The 24,836-nt window shown below is 43.7% G+C and overlaps 1 protein-coding gene across 19 annotated transcripts in view; it reads left to right on the top strand.

The window, feature by feature from the left end:
* The window catches only part of ZBTB20 (zinc finger and BTB domain containing 20), a 798,165-nt gene that overhangs the window by 329,249 nt on the left and 444,080 nt on the right, over nucleotides 1-24,836 (top strand). Inside the window, exon 4 of one of the 19 annotated variants that reach the window (XM_061628364.1) lies at nucleotides 1,186-1,418. The exons of the other annotated variants lie outside the window; for them this stretch is intronic. The gene's annotated coding sequence lies outside the window, so the exon portion shown is untranslated. The remainder of the gene's footprint in view (nucleotides 1-1,185; nucleotides 1,419-24,836) is intronic. 19 annotated transcript variants of the gene reach the window in all.

Raw genomic sequence — 24,836 nt, 5'->3', positions numbered from 1 at the left:
CCAAAGAGTGTATTAAAAGTTGACATTTGCTTTTCATACTTTTGATGTATGTTAAAAGTTTAGAAAGGCTGGTTGTTGTTTCTTTTCTCTGCTGTGAACATTAAAGCAACAACAAAGGAAATTAAACCACAAACCTTGAAATAATAATTCTAGAATCTACTTGAAATTCTGCAAAGGCTAGGAATGTCCTCAGATGACCCTGCCGCAGTTGGAAACTTGAAAGTTCTCTACTGAATATAGCAAGAATCCTATAGAGACAGTCTTTGGGATAGCTAATATCACAGTACATTTGAGAAGATATAGACGAGGTCTTTGCAACTTATCTGTCAACATCTATTTTGTTTATCATTCATGTGGTTTTAAAAATAGTGCCTACTTAATATTTCCCATATAAATACTCCTTAGAAAACTAAACAAAATGTATTTTAAAAGTATATTGTGTAAAAATCTTCTGTTCTGGGTAACAGAATGAAACAAGAAATCTAGAGTCTGGTTGTATGTGTTGGGTATTCTTGGCATGAGAGTGTTAGCATAGAGGACCTCTTGTCTCCCTGCCTTACATGAAGCTAGAATAGTGCCAGGCTCAAAATAAGTATGTGGAGGATAAATTGATAAAGGCTTGTGAGATTCTAGCATTTGGGAATGAGCAATGCAAAAAGGCTGTGTGTGTGTTTGTGTATGCATGCACACACAGTGGTAGCATGGTTGATTTTGAAGTGTAGGAGTTCATCGTGGCAGCCATGCCTCCCAGAAAATCCATAGCTGTGTCCTCAACAAGAGCCAAGGAGAAAGCTTTGTTGGCCCAATATATGTTACACACATGCCCCAAAGATCACAATACCCAATTTATTAAGATCAATGCTATGCCTAGTTACCTAGGAGTACACTCTATTGAAGTCAGTGGTGCTTATGTCTCACTGCACATAGATTTAACTTGTAAAACACATTGGGTTTTAACCAAAGCTTATCAGCCCGTTAAAATGCCAAGCTTTCAGGTTAAATTTGAAGTGCAAACAATCTTGTGTTACCATTTAAACTGCTAGCATGAAAAAGCAATCCCTTCGAAAGAAAGGAAAAGAAGTATCCAGCCTCTGCTTGATTATTTTTCTCATTCTCCAACTTCTTCCATGCTAATCTATTTCAAACATATTTCAAACACTTATTTTCACCTTATTCACTTGTCAGAGCACCTGCAAGATACTACTGTCCCCAATCTGGACCTCCCTCTTCCTCTGTGCTGCTACTCACCACCCCAGTCTTCTGAATCCAATGCTGCTGCTGCCAAGAGCACATCACTGCTTCTCCAGTGTCCTCTTGCACTACTGCTGTATAAGCGTGTAATAGCTAATGATGGCCTAGTCCTGCTCTCCCTGCAGTGCATGCAAATTCTTTTGCTAATCAGACCTAACCAAGGAAAGGTAAGGATGGACGGATCTGTCAGTTTTGAATTCTTTCAGTTTCTCATGAAAACACATGAGCATTTTAGTGCATTTTTCTCTTAATATACACATTTTTGCAAGCAATCTTCCCTATTATAATGCATTTCACTATTTTCACTGATATATGCATTTTATTCACATTCCTAATGTACATATTTTCATAATGTACACATTATTTTGTTGGAGAGCTTCATCACAAAATTCAGATAGCTGTGTTTCAGAAAGTATGGATTAAGGTGGTTTATATTGAACTGAATTTCTCCGTTATCCCTAGCAAGAAGTAGTGGACCTGAGAAGATCATTCTCTGCTCTTGATGAAATTACTGCCACTTGCAGGCACTCAGCACTTCTTAGAATAACACTGAAACATTATTTATTTTACACAATTATGCTGTACCACAAACTACAGATTGGGTGGGTGGGAAAACAATTATAGTATAATCTTTGTATTTAGAAGCATAGCTTATCACAGATTCCAAACTTGGAAAAATATATTTGAGTTTGTAAGTTTATAGGAATAATGGTATTCATATTCCACTCTCTCTGTCTCTGTCTGTCTGTCTCTCTTTCACACACACACGAGACTCTCAAAGTCATTCAGACTTTGTTAGAGCTAGAAAAGAAAGCCATTGAGTCCAGCCCCCTGCTCAACACAGGAATCCAAATTAAAGCATTCAATACCATCTCTCTCTCTCTCTCACACACACACACACACACGCACGCACGCACGCGACTTGTTAGAGCTGGACAAGAGGATACAAAGCTGGTCTTCATGTGATGGGAAAGGCTACTTTTAATCAATACTCAGTATATTAGTAAAAGTCCTATAAGTCAGGAAGCCATTGTATATAATCAGTAAATAACGGAACCTTCTCTCAGAAATAAAATTCATGTTTGTGTTTGAGATGCAGCGTAGAAAGAAAAAAAGAAAGCCTGGTAATAGCTGAAATCTAGCCTGTCCTGATATCCAGAGATATGTAGGTGGATTTACCCATTCCTTAACTATTAGTGCATACAATTTACTAAGAGATAAATTGATATGGATGATACTGTAATGATAAATAAACAGTGAATTTCAGAGGGAGTCTGTGTTGTCTTTCTTGGCACGCTGATGCCTAGAAACTAGAAGCTGTCGTCTTTATTCCTATGTTGAAAGTTTTTTGGAAGGTGAACTCCTTGGGTTCTCAAAGTACCATGACAAAACATCCTGAAGGCAATGAGTTATTTTATGTTCTTCTTCTGTTCTTCCCCCTTTCAATTTCCCCTTTATTTTGAAATGTATTTAGGGCTTGTATTAAAATCAAATGCCCTATTTAAATAGTCTTTATTTTATTTCATTTTTATTTTTATAAGCTAACCATGCTGAATGTTTCTAAACTGGGGAGAACAGTTCCCTGCCTTAATGAGTTCTCCGGATATAAAGCAAGCAATGAGTGTTTGTCTTGTGAAATCTCACAAGGTAATGCTGACTTTAACAAAGTAAAAAATAGGATTTCACATAACACCACGGTTGGGATCTGACTCTGAACTCATGTACCTAGGTACATATTATTGCCTTCCACAGAGTTAATTTGGGACTTCACGGCAATTTGGATCAGAGCTTGTTATGCATATTTGGAACACTTGGTGACAGACACTGTCTCTTTACTTCAAGAGAGGAAATAGCATTCACAGAGGCATCAGTATTCTTTGTCTGGCAAACTTTTTTAGGTCTGTCTCAAAATGCATTTTAAAGTAAGGAATTTGATATCTTTCACCAGCCATTGGTCCACTGAAATAGAATGCATTTTCTGGGCTAAACACAAAAGTAGTTCTGCATACTTAAAATATGTTTTCCCCTTTGTTTGGATCATAAAATATCAAACAGCTCTGTACACATATATACATGCCATTTTTTAAAAAGTGTTTATCCTCTGCAGTGTTCATGTGTTTATTCCTGATATAAAGTCCAACTCATTTTTCCTCTTCTTCCAGGACAAATTGTAATTCTGTATTGATTCTGATGTACAGGTGGGCGAGAATTCTGCTGAATTTGGATTTAGCACCAGACTTTTCAATGGTCGGCATATTCTCCATCTTTGTAGAGCAATCATGTTTGCTCCAAACTTCAGTAGTTTTCCCCTGACCCTGGATCCCTCCCCCTTGAATATTATCTCAGAGATAATGTCCTTTATGGATTTTACGCACAGCACAGCAGTACAGGTTTCTTTCTCCCCCCCCCTCTACCACTCCCCTTCACTGGAATAGTCTAAGCGCTAAGCAGAAGGAAGCAAGCCAGGTCTTAAGAACTCAGGGCTTGCTGAGAGGAGATGGGGTGGGGGCACTGAAAGCTGCTTTCCACCTTTCCAAAAGGAAAACAGCCAGTCTGTGCTTGCTAACATGAAAACTGACCAGCCTCAGTCACAGACACAGCGGATGAGGAAGCGGCAGAGCCGCTTTCCTTTCTTTTGCGAGTACTTTCTTTTCTTCAAAAACATTGATATTTTATTTCAAAATATTATTTTACTTCAGTTATCGATATTTTCTTTCAAAATATCAACATTTTGAAAGGAAATATCAGCATTTTGAAAAAAATACTGATATAAATATTGGGGGGGGGATTGAACCAGTAAAAGCAGTGGATAGCAGACAAAGCTCTAATCGATACTGCCGGTTAGGTCAACGGCATACTTTCAAAGCAGCATTAACCAACAGATCTTATCTCTACTGTGATGCAAATAACTCAAAGAAATAGAACTATTACCCAGGTAGCACATACTGTTACCAAACTGGAAGTTGACCATCTACAGAACAGGTGTAAGGTGATGCTCCCTAAGAGGATGTAAAAGGCTTCTAGAGGTGCAAACCTCATTGCATCTCCAAATGTAATGGGAGAGGGTTATTGGCCCATTACATGAAAACTTAACAAGTGTATGTTCAGACTCCTCATTGATCAACAGTGTTAGGTATGGTTAATATGGCACCCCATTTTTCACTGATGTCTGATCCCCTTTTTTATAATGTGACCTTGGTTTGGTAACTGCATGTTTTGAACCTCACATTTTGAGCACACTGTGTATGAGTCAGCCTTAGGGCCACCCCCAAGTTACTGTTTATATATACTGCATTGCAAATAAACAGGACATGTAGATTCAGTTTATGTCCCATATTTTTATTATTATTATTATTATTATTATTATACTACCATCCTGCCCTTCCTTCCAAAGGAACCCAGGGTGGCGAACAAAGGACAAAATACTAAAAACATCTTAAAACATCTCAAAAACAAAACATCTTTAAAATATTTTAAAGATAAAACTTAGAAACATATTTTAAAAAAATATTTTAAAACATCTTAAACAACAATTCCAAAACAAACTGGAATAATGTCTCTACTTAAAAGGCTTGTTGAAAGATGAAGGTGCTGATAAGATAACAGAGATGGTGCCTGTCTAATATTTTAGGGGAGGGAATTCCAAAGGGAAGCTGTTAAAAAGGCACCCCAAGCCACGGAGGTCACCTGAGTCTCTAGCAACAAAGATGGATCTAGGAGGACCCCCAGACTACGAACCTGCCCTTTCAGAGGGAGTACGACCCCATCCAAAGCAGGCAGTTGACCAATTATCTGGACTCAAGAACCTTCTACCCACAGCACTTCCATCTTGCAGGGATTTAGCTCTCATCCAGCTCACCCCCAAATCCAGGTACTGGTCCAGGGCTTGTGTGGCATCTCCTGATTCAGATGTTACAGAGAAATAGATCTGGATATCATCAGTGTACTGCTGACACTTTGCCCCAAATCTCCTGATGACCGCTCCCAATGGCCTCATATAGATGTTAAACAGCATTAGGGACAAGATGGCACCCTGCGGCACCCCACAGCACAACTGCCAAGGGGCCAAAAGACAATCACCCAATGCTATTCTCTGAAACCGACCCTAGGGATAGGATTGGAACCATTGTAAAACAATGCCTCTGATACCCATCTCACGAAGTCAGCTCAGAAGGATACCAATGGTTTCAAAAGCTGCTGAAAGATCAGATAAAAATAACAGGGTCACACTCCCCCTGTCCCTCTCCCGATAAAGGTCATCCATCAGGGCAACCAAGGCTGATTCAGTCCCATGACCAGGCTTGAACCCAGATTGGAATGGGTCAAGGTAATCTGTTTCATCCAAGAGTACTTGTAATTGCTCTGCCACAACCCTCTCAATCACCTTCCCTAAAAAGGGGGTATTGGCAACTGGGTGGCAGTTGTCATAAACCAATGGGTTCAGGGTGGGCTTTTTCAGTAGTGGTTGGATCACTGCCTCTTTCAGGGTGGCGGGGACCACTCAGTCCTGCAAAGACATCTTAACCACACCCTGGATCCACTCGGTCATCCCCCCTCTGCAAGCTGTTTTTTTTTTTTTTTCAATAATTTTTATTCAGATTTTCATAAAACATACAAGACAAAATCATAAAACATTCAAAGACAAAAAACAAAATCAAAAATAGTTAAACAAAAAGAAAAAAAAGAAAAGAAGAAAAAAAAATAAAAATAAAAAATAAAGAGTAAAATATTGACTTCCCATTTGTCAAAGATCAAATCAGTTATAAGTCTATAATATATAGCAATCCTGTCTCTTAAGTCATATTATAAAATCACTTTCCTCCAGTAGTTATCTTACTTAATCATCAAATCTCATAAACATTACTTTATTCTTTCCACAAAAAGTCAAAGAGAGGTTTCAATTCTTTAAGAAATATATCTATCAATTTTTTTTCCAGATAAGCATATCGATTAATCCATCTCATTACTAATTATGATAATCTTATTGTCATAACCATAGTCAAAATAAACATTTCAATTAATCCATCACATCAGAATCTGTTAGGTTCAGTAATTTCAGTAGCCATTGTTCTATTATCTCTATTAGTTCCATTTTCCATCTTCCATCTTCAGTAGTCTTGTTAAGTCCAGTAATTTCAATATCCAATCTTCCATTATCAGTATTCCATAATAATCTTGCTGTCAAAGCCATAGTCATATAATAAGAGTCTGATGGGAATTACCTCTATCCCAAATATTTTCTTGCCATCCATTCTGAATAAGTTGCTGAAATACTGCTGTAAAATCATATCTCTGTTCTTTTTTTCAAAATACACTGGGTCATCTCTTAAAAGTTTTTCCATTGTCACATGGCTGCAGTTAATTCCATAGATTTTCTCTATATTGGGCTCCATCACATCATTCCAGTCCAGAAGATAATCCATGCCATTGATAACTTTATCTCTAGAATCTTCATTAATTTCTTCAGAGATAACATTGAGTTCCAAACAATAGATTTTATTTCTAAAGTCCATAGACTCCAAATCTTGTTCCTGTTCCACGTTTGTTCCAATCTCCGGGATCTCCTCTCTCACAGGGACCCCTATTCCAGTCTCCAGGGTCTCCTCTCTCACAGGGACCCCTATTCCAATCTCCGGGGTCTCCTCTCTCACAGGGACCCCTTCCAGGGTCACCTCTCTCACAGGGACCCTTATATCTTTAATCTCCTGCTTCATTTTACTCAATTCAATTTTCGTTATCTCAATCTCATTCATTATTCTCTGAAACATAGTTATTTCCAGATTCTCAGCCACTTTCTTAATTGCCATTTTAAAAGAAAAATATAGGAAAACCACTTCTTATTTCAGCAACAATTGGGTTAATACTCCAAACTTGGTGACATCACAGTATAAACAGAGCAGACAGCCTTATCTCTCCAATAGTTAAGTAAACAAAATGCAGTTCCCAGGATCGAAGCAATTAATGGCAATCGTCAAGAAACAGATTCGTCAAAATAAAATAGACCAAAAAGAGAGTAGTCTCAAAACAGTATAATATTTTTCAAAATAAAAATCTGGAATAGAAATCCCTCTTCTGTGTGTATCTTTAGAATGCAAATCCAGGACAGCTTTTTGCAACAAAAACAGAGATAAGCTATTAATTAGTGCGTAGCAGAGAGAAGTTACGGCTCCCCAGTGAGATGTCAAAAACCGATCAATCTGGCAAATCTCTTTTAAACAGCAACAATTTAAGTCAAGTAAAAGAAAAATATAGAAAGAAGGGTGCTTGCCTGTTAGTGCGTTCTCTCTTAGAAGATAAGATGAACGTTCGCTTTAACAGATAGAGCTTGCTGTTGAAAATCCGTCCCACCTTCGTCGGCTGGACCTCGTCCCATAAATTAATGAGATCTGGTCGTCCCAACAAAAATAGGCTTTGAGGTTAATCTCTTCGTTTCTCCCTACCCGGGAGAAGTTTAATCAGTCAAAAAAAAAAGAAAAAACTGACTGATATATCTGAATAAGCTTCTTTTGAGGCAGGAGCCCGTCTCAAAAGCAGGCACAGGCTAAGTCACCCTTCCCGGAAGTCCCCCTCTGCAAGCTGTTTTAAGCTAAAGGGCAAGGGTTGAGAGGGTACGATGCTGGCTGCATCAGCACAAGCACACTGTCCATGTCCTTAGGCCGCATTAACTGAAACTGATCCTCAAAAGCTGCAGCAGACATTGCAGTGGGCACCTCACTGGGGATCATAGAAGATGTGGATAGGGCATCAAAATTGCTATAGAGGTGAGCAACTTTATCCTCGAAGTGCCTTGCAAACAATTCACAATAGGCTTCCGAAGGGTCTAAAACTCAATTTCCTGGAGCTGATGTGAGCAGACCCTGGACAAATATGAAAAAAACTCCACTGGACAGCAACTTGAGGATGCAATGGAGGCAGAGAAATTGTCCTTTCCCACCCTTGCCGCCACACATTTTAGTACTGCAGTATTAATTCATATATTCTTAAATGAGAGCCCAGTTAAGAATGCTCCATAATTTAAAAAAATGGACATTGCATGCTGGTCATAACTTCCATTTCTCTAACTTTTTCTCAACAGGGAATTCTTCTAGATTGCTTCTTGCCATCTCTGTCGCGGCTGGATAGTTACTCATTTTAAATCTAATTTATAACCTTAAAATAGTGCCCATGATTATTGCTATATGCCAGGCAGCAAGCGTGCATGTTGTTCCGTATGTGTAACCTGCAGAACCATATCCAATCTGACATATTAACAACAGTTACAAGACAAATCCAAACTTAGCAGAAAAATGTCCCAGTGTTTATTGAAAGGTCAGCAAGGGATGTCTTGCTGATTCTTTCAATACATACTTTTGCACTTTGAATATTTTGCTATTACATATTTCTTTTCCATGTGATACAAACAGTTGAAGTAGTTTACCTCATTCACTTAACATTTTGTAGAATTTTTCACAGCACAATTAAATTGCAGTTGCATTTCCTTATCCATGTCTGCCACACATGTTAACCATATGTGAATTAGCACTTATGGGGAAATTTCCATCACTGTCATATAGTGCTTCCCCTTGTTGCTTGTGTTTGTCAGTAATTTAATCTCCTTTATCAGTTCACAAATTCTTTAATCTGTTTGCTATCTTGTCTCATCCCTGCAGCAATTTTGTAAATCTGAAAAAAGAAAATGATATCTGAACATAGAAGTGTTTTTGTGGAAAGCCTTAGGTCTTGCCTGGATGATGATTTATAGTACTTTGTAATGGAAAACTCTCAGAATAATATCATACAGAATGCCCATATCACACATCCAAAATAATTCTTTGAACAGTCAAAGTGTAATTACCAAGAAGTTGCTTTGCAGAGTAAGGAAGCAAAGGCTATCAGTACTATAACTTAGATGGAAAGCTATACATAAAAATGAACCTCAAGAATTATAAGAAAAATAATAATCTGTGCATCTGCTCCAGAAGTTTCAGCTACTGAAAGGTTAATAGGCTCCAAAGAAAAGAGTCATGAAAGTGTTAGGTTGACTCTCTGAAGTGGCATGGTGGGTCCTTGAAAGACCAAATAATAATAATAATAATAAATGGTGCTGGAACAGAGTCCTCCACAGTCTAGTGTTAGGTGAATTAACCTGCTCATGTTCATGCATTCATCCCTCTCTCCTCTCCTCTGATGAGGCTGTAGGAGGAGATCAGAAGCATTTTCTTAACATTTTCAACTAACCATGGTTTGTTTCCATGTCTGAGCTTGGAACTATGGTTAACTGAACAATCCAGGGTCATAAACCATGGTTGAAAGATGGCTTGTTTGGACAAACAATTGTTAAAACAGTTATCCTGGTTCAAACATATTGACAAATCACAAATGCCCGTGATCTCCTCACAGCCATGCCAGCACTAAACCATACTTTAGTGTTCCATACAAATGCAGCCAGCAAAATAATAGGAGCAGGTGAGGAACAGGTGCAGCATATATATATATAAAAGGAACACTCCTAGGATTTGGAAAAGTATTAACAAAAGCTGCAAAATGTAGAGCAACTATAGGTATTTGGTCCAAACTAAATTTCTGTCAAGTACAGCCTCTGAGTCTTCCTTTTATTTGCTTCGGTTGCCTCCATCTGTTGCATCAGCTTAACCGAACTGAAGATTGAAAATATATGCACATGAACGCATGCACGTGTGCACATGCACACACACATACAGTCAAGGAACATGTAAACATGGAAGAGTAGCATCTTTCAGTTCCTGAAAACATTCTATTTTCTGAAGCACATGAAATATATACAAGTTTGGAAGATACGAATTTTTGGATATGTCCTGATTACAGACATAAAGTTGAGTTACGCAAGGATTTTCAAAGATATATTATTTACTGAAGTGGAGCAGGATATAAAATATTTATCTGAACAGCTACATTCCTTTCTGTTTGTTGATGCTTGCTCCTATGCATGTTTCCTCACACATTTATTTATTTATTATAAGCCACCAAGTGCAAATTTACATGCACACACTCACACCCATCTGCCCATCTACAAATATGTACATACATACCCATCCCATTCATGCACATATTCTTCCTCTCTCCATACTCTCCTCTCCTCTCCTCATTCATACCAGGTTTCCCTGCATTTAGTTTCTAAAAAGCTTCATTTCAATACGAACAAGAGAACAACTACTTTCTCTGGTAGAGACACCTATGATTGCAATAACTCTGCAAATAAGAACCAATTCACCATGTCGGCAAATTGTGTTCTAATGCTTAAGGAAAAGAAAAAATATATAAAATCCTCAAGATCAGTTAATGAAGAAGGATTATCAGTAGATTTGCATGAGATTTCCAAATGTCTATTTACCCTTTCATTAAGATGGCCAGCCTAACATTTCTAGGGAAAGGCAGCTGCATGTAAATCTATCACATTTAAATGTACTTCTGAAAAGGAAAAAAGCCCCAACCTATTTATTAAACCACCAGCTACCATCCATCCCTTTACTACTTGTTTTGAAATACTGCCATCTTCTATGTCTTTTCCGAAGCTGAATTTGTGGCATATGCTTTGAACTTTCTCCAGCATGAAGTAGAACTGCCTCCCCTTTAATTGTGGTTAATTCAAGGAAATGTGCCAGGTAAAATCGCCTGTATTATATATTTTTAAAATATGTTAGTTGCTTGGTACCTGAAAGTAAAACAATTTTACATCTTTTCAGTACATAACATTCAGTACATAACATTACAAACATCAAAGTATAATGTAAACACAACTAATATATAGAAGGCAATACACCTTGTATTTTACAGTATGGTATATTATTAAATACATAAATAAATAAATTTATATCCTGCCCTTCCTCCCAGAAGGAGCCCACGCGGCAAACAAAAACACTAGAAGCATTTTAAAACATATTAAAGCAAAATATCTTTAAAAACATATTAAAACAAAACATCTTAAACACATCTTTTAACAAACAACTTTATAAACATCTGAAAAAGCAATTCCAGCACAGACACAGACTGGGATAAGGTCTCTACTGAAGAGGCTTGTTAAAAGAGGAAGGTCTTCAATAGGTGACAAAAAGATAACGATATGGCACCTGTCTAATATTTAAGGGGAGGGAATTTTAAAATGTTGGGGCCACAACACTAAAGGTCCACTTCATATGTTGCGTGGAATGGATCTCCTGATAAGATGGTATCTGTAGACTCGAGTGGGATTCCTGATTAGCCTGTGCACTGGTGCTGCAGCTAGATGGGCCACGCCTCTGCTCCTCGAGAGTAGCCCAGTGTTAAATAACCTGGCTGCCTTCACCCAAGACCTGTGGGCTATGTTTGAGGGCCCAGTGAGGTCAGCTACGGCTAACTGTCGCATACATAGACTGCGGCAAGGCTGGTGCCCCCTGGTGGAGTATGTGACTGACTTTCGCTTATTGCAACAAGACCTGAGTTGGAATGAAGCTGCTCTCCTGGATCAATTTCAGGAGGGCCTGTCCGATGAACTCCTGGATGAGCTGGCTAGGGTGGAGCGCCCTGGAACCCTGCAAGCCTTGATTCACTTGTGCCTGCAGATCGATGGGAGGTTGGAAAGCAGGCATATCAGGAACCGGGCCCGGGCAGCCTGCAGAGCCCCAGCCCCTGTGGCTGCGCCCTTGGAGCCTCCCTGCAGGGACCCTAATCCACCCGAGGAACCCATGCAGTTGGGAGGGGCTCAGCCGTGCATTTCTGCCGCCAAAAAGCAGAGACACAGACAGCAGAGCCTCTGCCTATATTGTGGAACCCCGGGCCATTTTGCAGCCCATTGTCCCACCAAACGACCAGCAACCCCTACCTCAGGAAACTTCCATGTCCCGGCCTCCACCGGCCCCTAGGCTGGAGCGAAGCAGCAATCCAGGGGGCTCATCAGCTCAGTTCCCCACCGCCCAGGCATCTGACTGTGCTGATCTCCCTGACAGTCCCTGGGCGGGGCAACGTACAAGTACGGGCCATGCTGGACTCTGGAGCCTCCAGCAACTTTATGGATGTGTCCTTTGCCGAACTACACCACATTCCTCGACAACCTACCCGCCAACCCGTGATGGTAGAGACTATCGATAGTAGAGTCCTTGCTACGGGCCCCATAGTGCAGGAAACCGTGCCTCTAGAATTGGCCCTTGGTGGACACCAAGAAAGCCTTCAATTCTACCTAGCGGCGGCACCCCATTTCCCGGTAGTGCTTGGCCTGGTGTGGCTCCAACAACATGACCCAGTGGTCAATGGGCCAAATGGCTCTCTCCCGTTATTGCCGAACTACCTGTTGGGGCAGAAAGAGCAGGCCCTGACTGCCTAAGAGGCAGGCGCAGAACTGGAGAAATTACCAGAAAAGTACCGAGACTTCCGGGATGTGTTTGGAAAACAAAAAGCGGACCAGTTACCACCCCATCGTCCCTATGACTGCCCCATTGACCTGCTCCCGGGAGCCAAGATCCCCCTTGGGCAGATTTACTCCTTGTCTGAGCCCGAACTGGCAGCCCTACGGGAGTTCATCAACAAGAACCTACGCTGAGGTTTCTGTCAGGATGCAGGATTGGGACACTAATGTTTCAGAAGATGAGGAAAGGGAGGGGGTCATTTGGCCAGAGCTGTGTGAAGAAGGCACAGAAGAGGGGGAGGGAATCTCTGAGATAGAGCTGTCTGGGACTGAAGGCCTTGAAGCTCCAACAGGCACAGATTCTCCCTGTGAGCTTCCCACGCCTCCTCCCCCTCTTCTCTCAGAAGAGTTAGAGAAGGAGGGAGGGCAAGGGGGAATTCAACCTCCTCCTGATCCAGGGAAAAGCCAGAAGAAACAGTCAGATGCTTTAAACATGGCCCCCCTGCTTTCCCCCATACCTGAGTTAGATTCCTCAGAAGGGGAGGAGGCAGTAGCTCCCCCTTCTCCATGTACAAGGCAACAGCAAAAGAGGTGGCAAAAGAAGGGGGAGCAGAGGCGGGCGGTGGATGAAAGCACATTGAGGCGGAGTGAGAGAATTCGTGCTCGATTGACCCCTTCTTAAGGGACAGTGGGAATACTAGTCCCTTGCTCTGTCAACTCTCTTCCATGTTGCAGGTTATGTTTTGCTGTTCCAGTTCATGAGACGGCGTAGCCTTTTTTTGGATATTACTTTAATAAAAACTGAATTGCTTGCACCAAGTGGTCTGGTTCCTGAGTCCCAACCTGAACACGACAGTTTCATTCGACCATCCGCATCGCCTGCGGCTGCCCCTGTGCTATTTGTGAAGAAGAAGTTTGGGGAATTCTGGCTTTGTAACGATTACCAAGCCCTCAACCAGATCACAGTTCAGAATCGATATCCTTTGCCCTGATCCCGGAACTTCTGGAGCGGTTGCAGGGTGCTTGCTTCTTTACCAAACTGGACCTGAGGGGGGGGTCTATAATCTGGTGCGTATTCGGGAAGGAGATGAATGGAAGACGGCCTTCCGCACCAGGTATGGGCATTTTGAGTATACAGTGATGCCTTTTGGCCTATGCAACGCTCCTGCGGTCTTCCAGCACCTCATGTATGACATTTTCTGATACTTCCTAGACCGCTTCCTGGTGATCTACTTGGATGACATCCTGATATACTCACGGAACCCCTCTGATCATGAGAAACATGTTTGAGCAGTGCTGCAGAGACTAAGGGAGAACCACCTGTTTGCCAAGCTGGAAAAATGTGAATTTGACCTCACTACCATGGATTTCCTAGGCCATCGACTCTCCCCCTCGGGTATCCAGATGGACCCAGCAAAGATTGAAACTATTCTACAATGGCAGGCCCCTCTCAGCCACAAGGATGTGCAACACTTTTTGGGCTTCGCCAATTACTACCGCCGGTTCATTTCCCACTTCTCCGAGTTAACGGTGCCCATCTCAGACCTACTCCAATCCAAAGAGAAATTCTGCTGGACTGAGGTGGCTGAACAGGCATTTCAGCGCCTCAAGGAAGCCTTCACCTCTGAACCCATCCTGCAACAACCTGACCTCACCAGACCCTTCATTGTGGAAGCCGACGCATCTGACAAAGCTGTTGCAGCTGTCTTATTACAGTCAGTAGGCAAGGAGCGGTCCCTGCTTCCCTGTGCATTTCACTCCTGGAAACTCAACTCTTCCGAAAGGCACTATACCATTTGGGAGAAGCAGTTACTGGCCATAAAAGTAGCTTTCGAAACCTGGCATCTTCTGGAAGGGGCTCACCACCCAGTACAAGTGTGAACTGACCATTGGAATCTGGAGCATCTACAAGGCGCCAGACAGCTTAATCAACGCCAGATCCGGTGGTCCCTGTTTTTCTCCCGGTTTAATTTCACTGTCACCTACCTCCCTGGCCGCCGGAACACACAAGCAGACACTCTTTCCCGCTAGCCCGAATATCGAGCTGAGCAGCACGAGTCCCCCCTTTGCCCAATTCTCTGCCCAGAAAACTTTGCAGCTATCCAGCCGCTACAATCCCTGTTAGACAGGGTGCACGAACAACAGCAGAGAGATGAGTACGCTTTGGCCCGTCAGCAAGACCTCCAGTCAGGAACCCTCGCCTCGACAGCCCATTCTTGCTGCGGAATGGCACCTTGTACCATCTGGACCAGCTATACATTCCTCTAGGCGCCCTGCAGGGAGAGGTGCTCCACCTCTGTCATGACAGCCGGCCAGCAGAGCACTTTGGAACCTACAAAACCCTACTTCTGGTCCTACGAGAGTTCTGGTGGCCCCGGGTTCAGGCTGATGTAAAAAACTATGTGGTGGCCTGCGATACCTGTCAACGAGCCAAGGAGTACCCCGGGAAGCCGTCTGGGCTCCTGCTACCACTGCCCACTCCTACTGGTCCCTGGCGGTCAGTTTCTCTGGATTTCATCACAGACCTACCCATATCCAGGGGGATGACCACCATTCTGGTAGTAGTGGACCTGTTCACTAAGATGGCCCATTTCATCCTGTGTGTTGGACTCCCCTCTGCTCCCGAAACCGCTCGGATGTTTTTGGCCCAGGTTTTCCGTCTGCACGGTCTTCCAGATCACTTGATATCGGACCGAGGAGCTGAGTTCACTGCCCAGTTCTGGCAAGCGCTGTTCCAAACCCTTGACGTCTGGGTCCATCTGTCCTCCGCCCATCACCCACAGTGAGATGGGCAGACGGAACGCACCAACGCCACGGTGGAACAGTACCTGCGTTGTTACACCTGCTACCAACAGGACAAATGGGCGGATCTGCTGCCTCTGGCAGAATTCGCATACAATAACTCCCTCCATGCCTCTACACGTCAAACCCCTTTCTTTGCCTCCTATGGCTATCACCCCCCGTTCTTCTCCTTGGTCCTACTTCCCTCACCAGTCCCTGCCGCAGATCTGCACAAGAATTGACGGCCCTGCAGGAGGTCTTGAAGGAGGAGCTGGAGCAGGCAAAGGATGCCTATAAACGGTTTGTAGACCGCCATCACCAGCCAGGCCCTCCGCTGAAGATAGGAGACCGGGTGTGGCTCTCAACTAAGTTCCTGCGATCCCAGCGGCCATCTCAGAAGCTGGATGCTCGATGGATTGGTCCCTTCTGTATCACCCGGCAGGTTAACCCGGTGGCTTTCCGATTGCAGCTCCCCACGTCCCTTCGCATTCACCCCGTCTTCCACAGGTTGTTGCTGGTCCTGGCCCTCCCACCGCACCCTTTGAGTCCGCGCCCACTGCCTCCGCCACCGGTGGAAGTGGATGGGGAGGAAGAATTTGAAGTGGCGCAAATCCTGGACTCCCAAAGGTATCAAGGCCAATTCCAGTACCTGATAGATTGGAAGGGGTATGGCCCTGAGGAACGCTCCTGGGAAGACACCTCACAGGTGCATGCCCCCGCCTGGTCCGTCAATTCCATCGGCGCTACCCGGACAAACCGGGTCCAAGGGGGAGAGGGCGGACTTGTTGTGGGGAGGGGGATAATGTCATGGCCCCTTCAGAGGACTCGGAGGAAGAGGAAGAGGCAGAGTTGGCAGACCCAGGAGAAGGAACTAGTGCAACCCCTGAGGACACAACTCTGGCTCTTCCCCAGCTGGTGAATGTGCAGGACCTGGCTGAAGCCCCTAAATCGGATTCTGGGTATGAACAGGAGGCTCCCCTGCTCCCTGCAGAAAGGAGATGCCAGCAAGTAGCACAGCAACGAAGGAAGAGGTCGGGTCGTTTAAGAACAAGCAGCTCTGAGCAGCTGGTAGACTAATCGCGGGCACCTGGCTTAGGGAGTCTGTTCTAAAAGTCAGTTCATGGCTGCAGCAGACTGCTGACTACAAGGTCGGTTGTGAATCCTCGCATGTAATGCCATTGCTAGCCTCTAGACCTTCACACTGGACCCCTGGCTTTTGAACTCTCCTTCCCTACCTGGACAACGTTCTTGGACACTGCTACTGGTTAGTTTGTCAAGCCTTTCTTCTGCCAGCCGACCTCCGTTATCTGCCTGGCCTTGACCGATTTATTGCTCAGTTAACTGCCGGCTGCTTCGTTACTGCCCAGCCCTGAAGCTGACAATAAGCTCCATACAGAAAACTGGCAGATAATTGAAGATAAGAGTTCATTTGTGTTTTAAACATCCTCACTATTTATTATTTATTTATTATTTTTATATACCACTAGTGGTTAAGGTGTTGGACTTTGACCTGGGAGACCAGGGTTCGAATCCCCACACAGCCATGAAGCTCACTTGGTCACCTTGGGCCAGTCACTGCCTCTCAGCCTCAGAGGGAGGCAGTGGTAAACCACCTCTGAATACTGCTTAGGGTCGCCCATAAGTCGGAATCGACTTGAAGGCAGTCCACTTCCATTTTTTTAATCATCAGCATTTCTAGGCAGTATACATAAAAATGTACCATGCAGAAAATAAAACAATAACAAATCATAATACAATCAAACACTATGTTAAAATGTCTGGAATAACTAAATAACAAACATTGCATACAAATTAGTGCTGAGGAAGCATCCTGTTAGTAGAAGGATTTTCACTTGTGTCATAGGACTTTTCACCCTTTCATCCTCCCATGTGCCCCCTAAATCTGTTCTAGGAGTTCCTCCAACCCTTTGAATCAGATTTAGGGAGGGTACAGGGTGGGCGCAAGAGGAGGAGAAGCGGCAAGTCCCATTGTGCAAGTAGAAATCCTTGTGCTAACAATCCAGTCCACTTTCTGTGCAGCTTGGAAGAATTTGGTAACATATTTTATTTATTTATTTATTTATGAAATTTATATCCCATCCATCCTCTCAGTAGGACCCAGGACAGTGAACAAAAACACTAAGAACACTCTAAAACATCATAAAAACAGACTTTAAAACATAGTAAAGCAAAACATCTTTTAAAAAGCTTTAAAAACATCTGAAAAATCAATTCTAACACTATTTAAATAGCTGTACATAAGAACATAAGAACATAAGTAGTGAGACCTCTTTTGAAGAAACCTTCTTTGGACCCAGATGTTTTGAACAACTACAGGCCGGTGGCGAATGTCCCTTTTTTGGGCAAGGTCTTGGAACGTGTGGTCGCCGGCCATCTCCAGGCGCTTTTGGATGAAACCAATTATCTGGATCCGTTTCAATCCGGTTTTAGGCCCGGTTTTGGCACCGAAACAGCCTTGGTCGCCCTGTATGATGACCTTTGTCGGGAGAGGGACAGGGGGAGTGTGACTCTGTTGATTCTCCTTGATCTCTCAGCGGCGTTTGATACCATCGACCATGGTATCCTTCTGGGGAGGCTCGCGGAGTTGGGGGCACTGCTTGGCAGTGGCTCCGCTCCTACTTAGCTGATCGTCGCCAGAAGGTAGTGCTTGGGGAACATTGCTCGACACCCTGGACTCTCCATTGTGGAGTCCCTCAGGGGTCGGTCTTGTCCCCCATGCTTTTTAACATCTACATGCAGCCTCTGGGTGCGGTCATCAGGAGTTTTGGAGTGTGTTGCCATCAGTACGCTGATGACACACAACTCTACTTCTCCTTTTCACCTTCTTCAGGTGAGGCTGTTGATGTGCTGAACCGTTGCCTGACCGCGATAATGGACTGGATGAGAGCTAATAAACTGAAACTCAATCCAGACAAGACTGAGACACTGTTGGTGAGCTCTTTACCTGCCCAGATGGTGGATGTTCAGCCTGTTCTAGATGGGGTTACACTCCCCTTGAAGGAACAGGTTCGTAGTTTGGGGGTCCTTTTTGACCCTTCCTTGTCGCTTGAGGCTCAAGTGGCCTCGGTGGCGCGGAATGCGTTTTACCATCTTCGCTTAGTAGCCCAACTACGCCCCTATCTGGACAGTGACGATCTCGCCTCTGTTGTTCACGCTCTGGTAACTTCTAGATTGGACTACTGTAATGCTCTCTACGTAGGGCTGCCCTTTAAGACCGTTCGGAAACTTCAGCTAGTGCAGGTTGTTGACGGGGACCCATTGGTCCGCGCATATAACACCTGTCCTGGCCCGCTTGCACTGGCTACCTATTTGTTTCCGAGCCAGATTCAAGGTGCTGGTTTTGACCTATAAAGCCTTACACGGTGTGGGACCGCAATATCTGATGGAACGCCTCTCCCGCTATGAACCTGCCCGTTCACTTCGTTCAGTATCTAAGGCCCTCCTCCGGGTACCAACCCATCAGGATGCCCGGAGGATTGTTATTAGATCCAGGGCCTTTTCTGTGGTGGCCCCCGAACTATGGAACAGCTTACCTGAGGAGATACGCCTGGCGCCTACGGTACTTTCTTTTAGGCGCCAGGTTAAGACCTGGTTATACTCCCAGGCATTTTAACGTTCATGTTTTATATTCAATGTTTTTTACTCTACCTTGTTGTGACCTTGTATGTTTTATTGTAACTTTGTATTTTAACTCTGCTGTTCACCGCCCAGAGAGCTATTCGCTATGGGCGGTCTATAAATAAAATAAAATAAAATAAATAAATAAATAAGAAGAGCCTGCTGGATCAGGCCAGTGGCCCATCTAGTCCAGCATCCTGTTCTCACAGTGGCCAACCAGGTGCCTGGGGGAAGCCCGCAAGCAGGACCCGAGTGCAAGAACACTCTCCCCTCCTGAGGCTTCCGGCAACTGGTTTTCAGAAGCATGCTGCCTCTGACTAGGGTGGCAGAGCACAGCCATCATGGCTAGTAGCCATTGATAGCCCTGTCCTCCATGAATTTGTCTAATCTTCTTTTAAAGCCCTCCAAGCTGGTGGCCATTACTGCATCTTGTGGGAGCAAATTCCATAGTTTAACTATGCGCTGAGTAAAGAAGTACTTCCTTTTGTCTGTCCTGAATCTTCCAACATTCAGCTTCTTTGAATGTCCACGAGTTCTAGTATTATGAGAGAGGGAGAAGAACTTTTCTCTATCCACTTTCTCAAGGCCATGCATAATTTTATACACTTCTATCATGTCTCCTCTGACCCGCCTTTTCTCTAAACTAAAAAGCCCCAAATGCTGCAACCTTTCCTCGTAAGGGAGTCGCTCCATCCCCTTGATCATTCTGGTTGCCCTCTTCTGAACCTTTTCCAACTCTATAATATCCTTTTTGAGATGAGGCGACCAGAACTGTACACAGTATTCCAAATGCGGCCGCACCATAGATTTATACAACGGCATTATGATATCGGCTGTTTTATTTTCAATACCTTTCCTAATTATCGCTAGCATGGAATTTGCCTTTTTCACAGCTGCCGCACACTGGGTCGACATTTTCATCGTGCTGTCCACTACAACCCCGAGGTCTCTCTCCTGGTCGGTCACCGCCAGTTCAGACCCCATGAGCGTATATGTGAAATTAAGATTTTTTGCTCCAATATGCATAATTTTACACTTGTTTATATTGAATTGCATTTGCCATTTTTCTGCCCATTCACTCAGTTTGGAGAGGTCTTTTTGGAGCTCTTCTCAATCCCTTTTTCTTTTAACAACCCTGAACAATTTAGTGTCGTCAGCAAACTTGGCCACTTCACTGCTCACTCCTAACTCTAGGTCATTAATGAACAAGTTGAAAAGTACAGGTCCCAATACCGATCCTTGAGGGACTCCACTTTCTACAGCCCTCCATTGGGAGAACTGTCCGTTTATTCCTACTCTCTGCTTTCTGCTTCTTAACCAATTCCTTATCCACAAGAGGACCTCTCCTCTTATTCCATGACTGCTAAGCTTCCTCAGAAGTCTTTGGTGAGGTACCTTGTCAAACGCTTTTTGAAAGTCTAAGTACACTATGTCCACTGGATCACCTCTATATGCTTGTTGACGCTCTCAAAGAATTCTAATAGGTTACTGAGACAGGACTTTCCCTTGCAGAAGCCATGCTGGCTCTGCTTCAGCAAGGCTTGTTCTTCTATGTGCTTAGTTAATCTAAGCACATAGGTACATTCTTAAACCACAGAGGGTTTTCTTTTTGCCTATTAATGAATTTCTTTGCTTTTCTTTTTTTACTGGGGTGTAAGAAAGGGGATCCTGTGCAAGTTTGCTGAGAATCGACTGATCATTTGAATGCTTACTGAGTTCATTGGGATTTATTCCACTTCAATCATGTTTAGGTTAGGTGAAACTGACCAGGGGGGAGGAGAAGAGAGGGGGAGTGGAGGATGAGATAGGGGTTCTTGGGAAGCTTCCGGACTTGGGAGTGAAGGAGATGATAGCTGCAGATCACCAGGGACACTGGAAACAGGTAGAACTCTAGGCTTCTACATAGCTGTCTCAGGAAAGGACCCCCATAAAGCAACAAGCAAAGGGAAAAGGTCTTCAGAAGGATGATTGTTCTTGTGACCCCATGTATGGGGGTTTAGACTTGCATTGCCCAGGAAAGAGGAAGAGAGTTTGTAACAAGGGCTAAAGTCTCAATAAAGTCAAACTGACTGCACTCCTGTTGGTCACCACTCCTTCATGAGGGGCCCACAGTGGCCATCACTATATCTTGTAGGAGCAAATTCCATAGTTTAACTATGCACTGCATGAAGTACTTCCTTTTATCTGTCTTGAATCTTATGCCATCTGTGTGGGCTCATTCACAGTGCTTGTTGCAGAGTGTGTGATTTCCAAATGCCCAAAAGAAATGGGGCACACTTACTTCATTCTTCTTATATTTTAAAGATAAGGTATTATTGCAGCCTTTTTTTGAAACTGGATTTTTCACTATTAAGGGAAAGCATGCTAGCTGCACATAAGTAACTGTTCTCCTGGCTATGTACAAAGTTAGTTGCTCCTTTATTCCTGTATGCCCCTGCTTTAGGTACCTTGTCATTATCTAAAAGCCTCAGAGTGTAAAATCTTGTTTGAGAGAAATCTGATTGGCACAACGCAGCCAGTTCCAAACATATCAAACTACAGCTGCCCAGTTACAGAATCTCCAGTTCTGATGGTTTATAATTTATTTTTGTCTTTGGAATCTCAATGCTCTTTATTGTTTGTATCATTCCTTGCTATATACAATTGTTCCATGTTTCAATTTAGAATTCGTAATTTAATTGGATGAGCTCTGAACCTCTAGTTATTTGAACCTCATAGTACCACTGACATGGAAAAGTTGACTGTCACTTCCTGACTGATCATCATCTCGAATTCAGACATATTTACATTAAAACTAAATATAGCAGTGTAAACTTCGAAGATATTTTAGTCCACTGAGTGGTTCTTTGCAGGGGAAAGCAAAATTGCTGTGTATAAAAAGAGCTAGCTTTATTTCTGATTGAACTGCAAGTCCAGGAAGTCTGAAGTCCAGGAAACTCTTTAGCACTGCGTGTTATACACTCAAGGGAGAAAGCATGCAAACATCTTTCCAAGTGCTTTTACAGCCTGACTATATATGATGATAAAGGTGTTGCCTGAAGCTTCATATGAAGTAGCTTTTTAAAATGTATTTAATAGGAAGCATAGAAGATGGGGTTCATTTTGAATCGGGACCACAGTACGCAGGTGTATGTTTAATCTTTCCCCTATAACAAAAATTGACACTACTCTGACCCTGCAATTAATGACAACCCCCCCTGCACCAATGGGGGCTTTTTTCCTGCCACTGATTGTAGCATTTGGGGCACTTTTTGTCAGGATTGTAGCAGGGAAGGGTTAAACCCCTCCCTGTGTGCTATGGCCCCAATTTGAAATGCACCCTCCCACTCTTACTAATATGTGTAGAGTTAGGCCTTAAAGGAGCTGAAATCTGTGAGATGTTTACAGTTAATAAAAGTGTCCTTTATGTCTGTCTTGTTGGGAGCCCTTCAGATGAATATTGCCAGCAGTGTAGAGGCTTTCATTTGGGGTCCATCCCCTCCCCTCCCACCAAATTCTCAAATGGAATTGACATACTTATAGGAGCCACTAATCTGTGGGCAATGCTAAGGAAAGACCAGGTGGCTCCGAAACATCCTCTCCCCCTGAACAGAACTCAGACAGCACCTTGGTATACACTACGGCTGCAAGGTCTGAGACAGGAGGTGAGACGACTTGAGCGCCGGTGGCGGAAATCTTGCACTGAAGACGATCGGACACGGGTTAGAGCAGCAATAGCTGCTTACCAGGTGGCAACAAAGGCAGCAAAGAAAAATTTCTTTGCTGCCTCTATTGCATCAGCAGAGTGTTGTCCCAGGAGATTGTTCCAAGTGGTCCGAAGCCTGGTCGGTCCAGTTGCTCAGGAACCCATGGAACATTCTAATATCTCCTGTGATACGTTTGCTAAACACTTTGCCATTAAAATTGAATGTCTGAAGAGCACGCTTCCGCTCGCCGTGGAAACAGGAAGTGGGCCAGAGTCGGCCAGTTGCATTACGGTCTGTTGGGATCGGTTTCAGCCTCTTCTCTCTGAGGAAGTGGACAAGGTGCTCTGTACTGTGAAGCCGACCACCTGTCTGGTTGATCCTTGCCCATCATGGCTCATCATGAGCTGTAAAGAGAGACTGTGCGAAGGGATCAAGGCGGTGGTGAATGCATCCTTGCAAGAGGGTGCAATGCCATCAGCCCTCAAGGAAGTGGTAATAAAGCCCATCTTAAAAAAAACGTCCGTGGATCCCTAAGAGTTAAACAACTTTCACCCAGTCTCTAATTTACCATTCTTGGGCAAGGTGATTGAGAGGGTGGTGCTTGCGCAATTACAGACACACTTGGAGGAAATGGATTATTTAGATCCATACCAATCGGGTTTTAGGACTGGTCATGGTACGGAAACAGCCTTGGTCACTGGTAGATGATATGCGGAGGGCATTGGATAGGGGTGAATACACCTTCCTTGTCCTCCTGGACCTCTCAGCGGCTTTTGATACCGTTGACCACAGTATCCTTTTAAACTGCCTAGAGGGATTAGGAATAGGAGGCACTGTCTTGCAGTGGTTCCGTTCCTATCTCTCGGATAGGCAGCAACGAGTGGCATTGGGAAATGAGGTTTCAGACCCTTGGCCTCTTCATTGTGGAGTACCACAGGGTTCTATCCTCTCTCCCATGCTATTCAACATCTATGTGAAACTGCTGGGAGCAATCATCAGGAGTTTTGGGTTGCAGTGCCATCAGTACGCAGATGACACTCAGCTCTATCTCTCCTTTAAGTCCTCACCGGAGTTGGCTGTGAATACCATGTCCAAGTGCCTAGAATCCGTAAGTGGATGGATGGGAGAGAATAGGCTGAAGCTGAACCCCAACAAGACTGAGGTATTACTTGTGGGAGATAAAAGGAAGTTAGGAATTACTGACCTGATGCTTGATGGGGTAAGTTTACCCCTGAAGGACCAGGTCCGCAGTCTTGGGGTCATACTTGACTCCCAGCTGTCCATGGAGGCTCAGATTACAGCAGTGAGCCGGGCAGCTTGGTATCAATTACATCTGATACGGAGACTGCGTCCCTATCTTCCTGTTCACCTGCTCCCTCAGGTGATACATGCCCTGGTCTCCTCTCGCTTAGACTACTGCAATGCGCTCTACGTGGGGTTACCCTTGAAAACGGTCCGGAAATTACAGCTGGTACAGAACGCGGCGGCACGCTTGATTACGCATAGCCGTCGCTGGGATCATATCACCCCAGTGTTATTAGATCTTCACTGGCTACCAGTTGTCTACCGGGCCCAATTCAAGGTGTTGGTGTTGACCTTTAAAACCCTATACGGTTTCGGCCCAGTATATCTGAAGGAACGCCTCCAGAATCACCGATTGTGCCGCCTGACGAGATCAGCCTCGCAAGACCTTCTCTCGGTCCCACCGGTGAGAACAGCTAGGCTGGTACGGACCAGAGAGAGGGCATTCTCTGTTGTGGCCCCCACCCTCTGGAACTCTCTCCCTTTCGATCTCAGACATGCTCCCTCCCTGTCCAGCTATCGCCGAGCCTTGAAGTCCTGGCTGTTCAGGCAGGCCTACAAGATTGGGACAGATTAATTTATGTTACAACTGAATTAATGAATGGTTTTTTAGCTTATAATTTGATTATGTTGATCTATATGTATTGTTTTTATTCTTGTTGTTCGTCGCCTAGAGTGTCCCTAATCCGGACAGATAGGCGGCTGAAAAATAAAATTTATTATTATTATTATTTATTATTTGTTTGCTTGTTGTGCTTTGATAAATGAGAAACAAAACTCTTTCCCCAAATGTTGTGATAGAGATTTCTCTGAAATAATGCCAGTTAGTTGTCATGAAATTG

Source organism: Rhineura floridana, chromosome 5 (assembly GCF_030035675.1).
Source record: "Rhineura floridana isolate rRhiFlo1 chromosome 5, rRhiFlo1.hap2, whole genome shotgun sequence".
In the NCBI taxonomy this organism is placed as follows: Eukaryota; Metazoa; Chordata; class Lepidosauria; order Squamata; family Rhineuridae; genus Rhineura; species Rhineura floridana.
The sequence above is the reverse complement of the archived record's forward strand: the minus strand, read 5'-3'. Positions and strand labels throughout refer to the sequence as shown.